Source organism: Pituophis catenifer, unplaced genomic scaffold, assembly GCF_029215685.1.
Source record: "Pituophis catenifer annectens isolate HBS135680 unplaced genomic scaffold, rPitCat1.0.hap2 SCAF_1, whole genome shotgun sequence".
In the NCBI taxonomy this organism is placed as follows: domain Eukaryota; kingdom Metazoa; phylum Chordata; class Lepidosauria; order Squamata; family Colubridae; genus Pituophis; species Pituophis catenifer.
The window spans coordinates 93232812-93242825 of NW_027256881.1; positions in this window are offsets into that span (position 1 = coordinate 93232812).

Sequence of the window (10014 nt, forward strand, 5' to 3'; positions counted from 1 at the left end):
TTTGTAACCATCATTCTTTGCTAATGCTTTTACTATGTTTCCATTTCCATTTCCAGTTCTATTCCTTCTATTTTTTCCATTTTTCCTTGCTGCATGGATAATATAGCACATTTTTCAAGTCCAAAGTTCATTTTGATGTCGCTGCTGAACAGTTGAACTATGTTGAGTATTGATTTAAGTTCAGTGGGGCTTTTCACATACATTTTTAAAGTCATCCATGTATATTATTATTATTATTATTATTATTATTATTATTATTATTATTTAATCTTTAGTGAGATTCACAGCCTTTGAGGCTGGTTAATAGCTCAGCAGCTCGAGTCCTAATCAAGGACCTAGGAACTATTAAGGTATCGTCAGAGGATGTAAGCTGTTTCAAGTAAGGTGGTTTTTTGTAGAGTCAAAATGTTCAAGTCCAGTAAATTTAGAATTTCTAAATATTATTATTATTATTATTTTCTTTTATTCATTAAAAATGAAACTCAGCCAACTGGACATTTAAAAATGTGTCACAAATACCATTGACTAGTGCTAATGGTTGATACAGGTTGCTGCCAGCGTCCCAGGTATCAACCAAGTACCTTCTTATATATGATGTTCCGAGTAGCTTATATGATGTTCCGAATAGCGCAGTTTTTTGCAGTTCCACTGGTGTTATTGCAGGAAGCTGCAATTTCTTGAAGTGTTTTGTGAAATTCTTGGACATGGTACCAAGTGCCCCGATGACAATGGGTATCACTGTGACATGTTTCATCCATAGCCGTGTAGTTTCTATGGCCAGGTCGTGATATTTCATGATTTTTCCAGTTCTTTTTCTTTGATTTCTTTGATGATGATGATGATGATGATGATGATGATGATGATGATGATGATGATGATGATGATGAATCAGTAGAGTTATGGAACTCCACTGGTGGTGATTAGCTTCCTTACCCCAAGCATTTTATCTTGCTAGGATTGGTTCTAAGCCTGTCCCTCTGCATCCAGACCTTAAAAGCTTTCAGGCCCTAAGACAAAACCTCAACTTCATCTTCTGTTTACAGCTAAGTCAAAATGGAAACTGAACCTCGGGAGGAAAAAGTGTTAGAATTAATCAGGCAATGCTTTGAGCAGATCCAATTTTTTTTAAAAAAAGAATTACTTTTTGTTTATTATCAATTCAGAAATGTGGCACTGAATTGATTCTTTCCTGTGTTCCGGGGAAAAAACCCTTGCTATTCTACTTTATTCTTCTTTCCACATAGGCAATCCTTCTCTTGAGAAGATTACCAAAGAACAGCTTCTAGGAAACTTTTGCTGGCGAGTTAAGTTCAATTTGGGAGGAGACTAGAAGAATGAAATCAAATGCCTTTGCTAGACGGGAAGGGATTTGAGTACAATGACTTGTGTGTGTTCTGCTCTCATGAGGACTTGTGAAATATACCATTTTAGAAAAGCACATTAAAACATAATGATTTTATTACGTTTCTTCAATCCTGCAGGCACCATATTCAGTATTTGTTGAGAACAACTGATATGATTCTTTTACTTACTGTACCTATATCCTTTTGAGGTTCATGACAGACGGCTAGATGGAGTCAATCTCCATCTTGCAGTCAAATAATTTACACCAGCTATACATTCAGTTAGCCATTTGAATGTTGAGGGGTTCTGACTTAAGTATGGAAGGCTATCATAACCACACAATATTTTAAGAATGTCCAGTTAGAGATGTGAAAAAAGAAAGTATTATCTTTCTATCCTACTCGCTTCCAGAAGAAGTAGATTGTAACAGGGGTGAAATCTAAAATTTGTTACTACCGGTTCTGTGGGTGTGGCTTGGGGGGGGGTATAATGTGACTGGATGGGTGTGGCCACCTTTTTTTTTTTTTAGTTTTAAAAGCATTTTTTCTACAACTCTTGGGCCGAAGAGGTTGCAGGAAAAAATGCTTTTAAAAGCCTCTGATGATCAGGTAACACAGTTGAGATCGCCAGAGGCTTTTAAAGGCATTTTTTTTCCTACAACCTCTTTGGCCGAAGAGATTGCAGAAAAAAATGCTTTTAAAAGTTAAAAAAAACCCAGCCTCTGATCATCGCGCGGCTCAGCTGGGCATGTGAGAGGGGTGCAGGGATTTTTGCTACCTGTTCTCCAAACCACCCGCCACCATTGCTACTGGATCAGGCGATCTGGTCCGAACCAGGAGCATTTCACCCCTGGATTGTAACCATTTTAACTTGAATTGTTTATTTAAACATTTTATTTGGTATTTCAATAATTAAAAATAAGTCACTTTTCATATATCTTTCCAACTATTTATTATATATGGCAATCTAGAAATTCAATATTGGAGGGGTCCTTAGCTCTCTGAACTTGGTTGTTTCCTTCAAGCTCAGAAAGCACCAAGGACTCCTCATTTCAACCCTGAGCTACAAATATTCTCCTCTTTCCGTAATTCAATATCAACTTGAAAACAAAATATTTGCTTGCATGACAGACAATTCAATCAGTCAGAAATACAATATAGTCTTACCTCTCACCTTTAGCAAACAGTATCACTCATCATAGAGGGGGAATTATTTTCTGAAGAACAAATAAAAAAGAACTTTGAAATTAATCTGCTCTGCTCTGCTCTGCATATGCGCAGGGACTTCATTCTTCATTTGCCATTCTTAGACACTGGCGGTGAATTTGGTGAAAAAAATTATCTCGGGCCTTCTGAGGTGTTGTGGGCTTTTTAATCCACACCTTGTCAAGAGTTCTGCTGAGAGACAAAAGTAGCTCTGAAGGGCCTATTCTTTTACAAAAGTAAAGTGTCAACACTACTCTAGGTTTTCAGTTTGGCCAAATACACCTGAAAGAGAAATACAAAAGATACCATTCTCAAATCACTCAATAAGTAAAGAATTTCAAAATAAACAAACCTTTCAGAATATCATTGCATTTGTAGAATGAAGTGCTAGAGCTGACTTTAGAAAAAGACCAGTGCAACATTTTCTATTATCTATCATCTATCTATCTGTGTCTGTCTGTCTGCCTGTCTGTCTGCCTGCCTGCCTGCCTGCCTGTCTGTCTGCCTGCCTGCCTGCCTGCCTATCTATCTATCACATTAAGATAAATGTGATTAGAATCTTTTGGTTGATTAGGAGCCCTGGTTGTGTAACATTACTTTAGTAAGCTACTGACCTGTGGCTCCTAGATTAGTCATAGTTTGCATGGCTGAAGTTCAGCATCAACACTTTTGAATTTCAGTAGAATTTCCCACTTTTTTTGCCTTCTGCCTAAGAACAGTTTAATTTTCTGTACTCCCTCAGGTTGAAACCAATGGAAAACAGCCAATCCCAGGATCAGTGTACTCCATCAGCAGTTGGACTATTTCCTGATGGTCAGATTCTTACTGATTCACAGCCTTATTTCCCCACTGACATTGTATGTTTCCCTATTTCAAAATATTGGGGTGTGGCTATGGGCAACAACCATAGACTTTTTTCTGTGTCCCAAATTTTTTAAATCCAAAAATATCTACGTAGTACTCCACAATGTTTATCTCTCAAATTACATAAGCAAAAATTTAAAGAAAACCACCAGGAAATGCTTTGGAAAGCAAAGATAAGGCCAATTTGTATCAAAGCTTGTCAGTTTCTCTAATACCCCTATTAAAGGTTAGGTCTCTTGTCATCATGACATTGTGGCCTTAGGGTGCTCTCCAATCTACATTTGTCATGCTTGTGCCTAAACTCTTTGACCACTTGCTTCCATGCAGAATCAGCTATGCTGTGTAGCTGGTCTGGAGATGTTTTGGTGGTAAAAAGGCTTGGAAGTTGACGTTAAGACAGGTTAGGTAGTCGTAAGTGGATACTTCCAAGGTGAAGAAATCTGATGTTTACATCTTTCAGCCCAATGGTAATTTAAGAGTAAAGAGATCAAAGTAAGCTAAACCAGAATTCACATTTATGAATGCACAATTCAAAAGTATTAAACAGTCTGAACATTTTTGTTTACCTTTTGGAATATAAAACTGAAAATGAAGGCATGGCTGCTGAAATAAAGTGAAGGAATTGCAACTCATAATTTCTCTCTTCAAGGAAATTTGGTTTTCTTTCTTTCTTTTTTTTTTTCTGCTTCTTTCTACGCCATCCCAAAAAAGAACCGGTTCTAAGAGCTTAAGGTGACTTTTTTATAGTTTTGTTTTAATTTAAAACTGCAGTCTAATATGCCACAAGCCATCCTTTTGCTAAAGGATGAGCTCTAAAAACCATTTATAATATTGCATGGAAGCTCTAACATTGAAAGCTGCAAAAACCCTGATATACAGTATGCGAATTGCGCGCAGAGCCTGGTGGCGCAGTGTACTAAACTACTGTTAAAGTAGTATTTAGCTGCCAGCTGCCTGCAATTACTGCAAGTTCAATTCTCACCAGGCTCAAAGTTGACTCAGCCTTCCATCCTTCCGAGGTAGGTAAAATGAGGACCCGGTTTGTGGGGGCAATAAGCTGACTTTGTATAAAATAGAACACCGCTTGGGGGGGGGGGCAAAAACCCCTACTAAGCAGGTATATACAAAAGTATGAAGGCTATTGCTTAAAAGCATTGTAAGCCGCCCTGAGTCTCTGGAGAAGGGCAGCATATAAATCAAACTAATAAATAAATCAAACTAATAAACCAGTAGTAACACCGGTGGAAACCCACCACTGAAGCAGGACAATGGTGCCAAATATACAACCAATGTCATTAAGAATTATCTTCAGCATAAAGAAGAAGTAGTAGTCTTGGAAGTGATGGTTGGCCCCCACAGAGCCATGATCTCAACATTATTAAGTCTGTTTGGAATTTCATGAAGACGGAAGAATTTGAGGCAGCCTACATCCAGGTAAGGTCTGTAGTTAGTTCTCCAAGATGTTAGGAACAAGCTTGAAGGAGACTTGCCAAGTTCGTTCAAAAACAGCGTGCAAGTGTACCTAGAAGAATTGGTGCTGTTTTGAAGGCCAAGAGTGGTTACAGCAAATATTATATTTGATTTGGATTTCTTTTCTGTTCATTTACTTTCCATTTAAATAATAAAAATAAACTATTAACACTTCTATTTCTGAAAGCATTCTTAATTTCTAACATTTCTGCACAACTTGCACAGTACTCTATCTTGGGTACAATATTTCTCTACACATAAAGAACTAAAGCATGAAGATACTACTTGGCTTTCGGCCTTCAAGACTTCAGCCCTGAGTTTTTCTCTTTACTTAATATAAACAAGACATAAAAGCCAGTTTATCCAACCAAGCAACTCATTCAGTGTGTAGAGATGAAGAATCTTTTGGCATGGCAACTTTTACCACTCAAAAGCAAAATAGCCATTTTTTAATTTCAAGATGTAGAATGGAAGTCTTACGCAAATGGGCAAGAGGCAAGATTGGAAATCATTTTAGGTGGTTCCTAAAAACTTATTTGCTGAAATGAAAACATACTATTCATCAAGGTCATTTATTTGCCTGAATGATTTATTTTGCTGCTGAATTAGGAAAGTTTACAGCTGCTTCTTTCTTCTTTCTGCTTCCACAGCAGAAATAAAGGAAGCCAATTGGGACGGGGTGGATGGAAGAATCTTCCTTGCAAACTCCCCAAAAATTCTTGTATGAACCAAAAGTGACATTAATTATTCTCTCTCTCTCTCTCTCTCTCAACGCAAAATTTGGAAAATATTTGAAAATCAATTACTTAAAATTTTAAAATTACTTAAAATTGTATCTATAAAGATACAATATAAGAGGATACAGCTTTATTAGAGTTTTTTTTTTAACATAGATGATAAATATACATGCTTCTGGCAAATCAATCTTAAATAAATAGTAAGTGTAGCCTCAATTCTTTTTTAATCTTTACATAGAATTCCAAACGCAAGAGAACTCTTCCAACCTTCTGGAACAGTTTGAAGAAGCATGGGAGCTAGTAGTAATAGTGGAAAGATTAAAAATTGAGCTCCACCCACTAATCCTGGTCTGCTAATGGCAGTTGTCTGTCTGTGGAAAGAAACAAACTAGATTTCACCATTCTCTTGGGTCATTTTAAATGCCTCAGCAGATAAGAGTTTGGAAGAAGTAGTGGGGCCTCAGCAGTTTGCTTGCCAGCATTGCAGTTTGAGGCTTTCAAACATCGACTTTAATCCAAATTAGTAGGAATTTCAGAAAAAGCATTTTGGCCAAGTCACAGCTGGAATGATTTTTTTGCCAAATATAAGAAATACAAGTGTTAAAAATAAGAGACAGCAGAAGACTCTTGGCATTAGCAGCAGATTTTTTAAAAAATTGATTTGAAATCCTGACTTAATTATGAAACATTCCATATTTTGGTCTATTCCATGATGTTCATACACTGGTAAAAGTGTATTAAATCTCCTCCCTTTTAAAAGATGAATATTTGCCCTCATTTTTTATTGTGTAATAGCATCTTGTAAATCCAACAGCCTTTCAATTTTTGGCAGGTCATTCCCTGGTCAAAATTGGTGTAGTTAACAAACTCAAGCTGAGATTTGTCATAATAATTCTGCAAAACACCAATTCCTGAAACATATTTTTTAAAAAATCTAAATGCCGAATCAAATGAATAATAAACCCTTACTGATTCCATATCTAGGAATACTGAAAAAAATATGTTCAAATTTTAAACTGTAGGAATATGCTAGTCATCTGATCTCTACTTAAAAACCACCTTGCCTAGAACATGATTTCTCATTTTCAAAATATTTGATGAAGTAGATTGATTTCATACATTTTAGATGGTTTACCAGAGAATTATCGCCATGCTATTTTAGATATGGATTTATGCAGTGATGATTCCCAGTCCACAGTAAAGTCCCACCCCCTCTTGATTTCACTTCAATGAGCTATATCATAAGGTATATGCTATACTATATTATACTATACTATACACACATAGGTAGTCCTCAACTTATAACAGTTCATTTAGTGACCGTTTAAAGTTACAATGGCACTGAAAAAATTACTTATGACCATTTTTCAGTTATGACCTCTGCAGCATTCCCATGATCATGTGATCAAAATTCAGATGCTTGGTAATTGGTTCACACTTATGACCATTGCTGTATCCCAAGGTCATGTGAACACCATTTGCAACCTTCTGACAAAGTCAATGGGGAAGCCAGATTCACTAACAACTGCAATTACTAACTTATCAAAGTAGTAATTCACTTAAAAACAGTGGCAAAGCAAGACTGGCAAAAATTTATCCGAATGTAAGTCCTAAGTGTTGGAAGTGTGATCACCACCAAGGTACCTTTTTCCACATGTGGTGGCTATGTCCCGAAGCGAAGAGGTATTGGAGCAAAATACAACATTGGTTACAAGAATTAATTAATAGCAAAATTGAATTAATTCCGGGAACATTTCTCCTGGGTGTACTAAGAACCAAAAACGACAAAAAACCCCAAGATATTTAATCTTATACATACTCACAGCAGCGAGAATCGCATATGCGCAACATTGGAAAGGAAATAGTCCCACCAGAGGGACTCATTATTCAAAAAATATTTGACTGTGCCAAAATGAACAAATTAACTTTAGAACTAAATGAAAAACAATAATATACAGTGTGGGATAATTGGTACAAGTGGAGTGATAACTGATTTAAAAATGGATAAAGATCAGTATAAAGTTTAAGATATATATATACATACATACATACATACATACATACATACATACATACATACGTATATATGAATTGTAGAATTTATAGGAATCATCAATTTAACTTGCTTTGTGTGGGAAAAGTAACACTGTCCATTCAACCGTGTATTGGAATTTTGGAAAAGAAAAAAACCACAATAAAAATATTTTTTTAAAAAAACAATGGCAAGAAAGAAATACAGTGTGCACGTGTGAAATATTTTTCTCTTATTTTCCTTTAATATATTTTGCTTAGTGGCTATGTTCTGTACTTTGTATAATGTTCCTTTTTAAAGAAAGAAACAGCATGATAAATGAGATTTTTTTAGTCCATAGCAAAGCTAGTCAAATCCAGAACTTTACCATTTTTACATCTGCTTCTCAAGCACTAAGTTTCTGTTTAGTTTCAAGATATAGTTTCAAACTGTCTCTTAAAATCAAAGAAATTTGGAGCAGCTGAAATATTTTCTATAGAAACTTCTGAAATGTGGAAAAAGAAGAGTGTAATGAAAACATATATTCCTGAAATGCAGGTAATACAGTCTCCACTTTGCTTTGTAGAAGACATAACTGCAAGCTGTCCATCATATAAAAATGTAAACTAATACATCACTGGTGATACAATCATTTTAATTTTTAACCTGAAAAATTCAGGATTGAGGTGCTGGGGTTTCCATATAAAACTAAAAAAAAAAAAACCCATGATCTATTGGATCATCTTTTTTCCAAATATAAGAGGCTGCCACCATTTTCCCTCTCCTCATGACCTTCAGCAGAGCCCTGGTGAATCTGCCTCTTCCTCCTTCGTTGGCCTGCAAAGTTGCCTGCCACTTTGCCGTAGGAAGAGGGACAAAGGAGAACATGGGCTGTAAGAAAAGCTGCACCCCTCCATCTCTCCATCCCAACATATCCCCAAGGATCCCCTCCCACCAGGAAGAGGGCTCACTTGTCAACAGTCACCATCACCCTGCCAGCTCTACCTCACCAGCAGGCATCAGTCATTCTCTTATCTTTACCTCACAACCTACCACCACTAAGATATTTCTAATTTTTTGCCTTGGTTCCAAAGCAGCCAATCACTGTTCACTCACTGGGCTTTGCCACCAGCTGACTGGCACAGGGACCAGAGGGAGGTAGAAAGAGACTGGGCGCTCCCACAGAAAGAGAGGGCCTCCTTGGGGTGCCATCAGCCAAACAGTGTAGGCTGGTGACCCCCAGGGGGAGGGCCTTCTCTGTGGGGGCACCTACCCTCTGGAATCAACTGCCTCCAGAGATAAGGAGAATCCAAGACCTCAGTGCCTTCCGCCGTGCCCTTAAAACCTTCCTTTACCAGCAAGCCGGGCTGGCCTAATTTTTTAAGTGTTTTTAAGTGTTTTGTTTATTGTTTTTAATTAACGGGGCCAAATTTATATATGTATATTTTTAACTGTATTTTAATATTTGTACTTGATGTTTTTTACTTGGCTGTTCACCGCCCTGAGTCCTCAGGGAGAAGGGCGGTATACAAATTCAAAATAAAATAAAATAAAAATAAATCTTTCCTTGGGACATACAACCTCTGCTCTGCGGTTCTGAAAGTGTAGTCAATATTATGATTGCATGACTGTGGCTAACTGTGGTGATACTGCAGGGGCCACCACTTTGGGTATACAACTTGTGTGAAGAATCTTGAATTTCCAATTATTTAAGAGTAATGAGTCCTGGATTTTGGACATATTTTTAAAGTTAGCCCATTTGAGATTCCTTGATTCAAAAATTGTTGCTCTATGATGCACTGTGTTGCCCAACTGAAGGTTAAAAATAGTTTTAGTAGTACATTGATAACCTGAGCAGGACGATGTAAATCAGCACCATAAATAGCTGCTTTTCTTCCTCAACCCACTGGCTTTTCAGCATTAGAAAGGTATGTTACTAAAGAAAAGTACCTGTGCCTGAGAATACAGCAGGACATATGCAGATCCATCAGGTCCATTTTGAAAGGTGGTGACTAAACACAAAAGGATGGATGGTAACCACCTTTACAAGAGGGTGAAGCAGAACAATTTCATATCAATCAAGTAACAGAATAAGAGCATTGGAAGGGACCTTGGAGATCTTCTCATTCAACCACTGCTCAAGCATTCCAGACAAATGGCTGTTCAATCTTCTTAAAAATCTCAAATGATAGAGAACACCCACAACTTCTGGAAGCAAGCCGTCCAGTCATTAATTTTTTCTCACAGTCGAGTAATTTCTCCTTAGATCTAGGTTGGTTATCTCCTTGATTAGTTTCCATCCATTGCTTCTTGTTCTCCTTCAGGTGCTTTAGAGAATAGGTTGATCCCCTCTTGTTTGTGACAGTCCCTCAAATATTGGAAC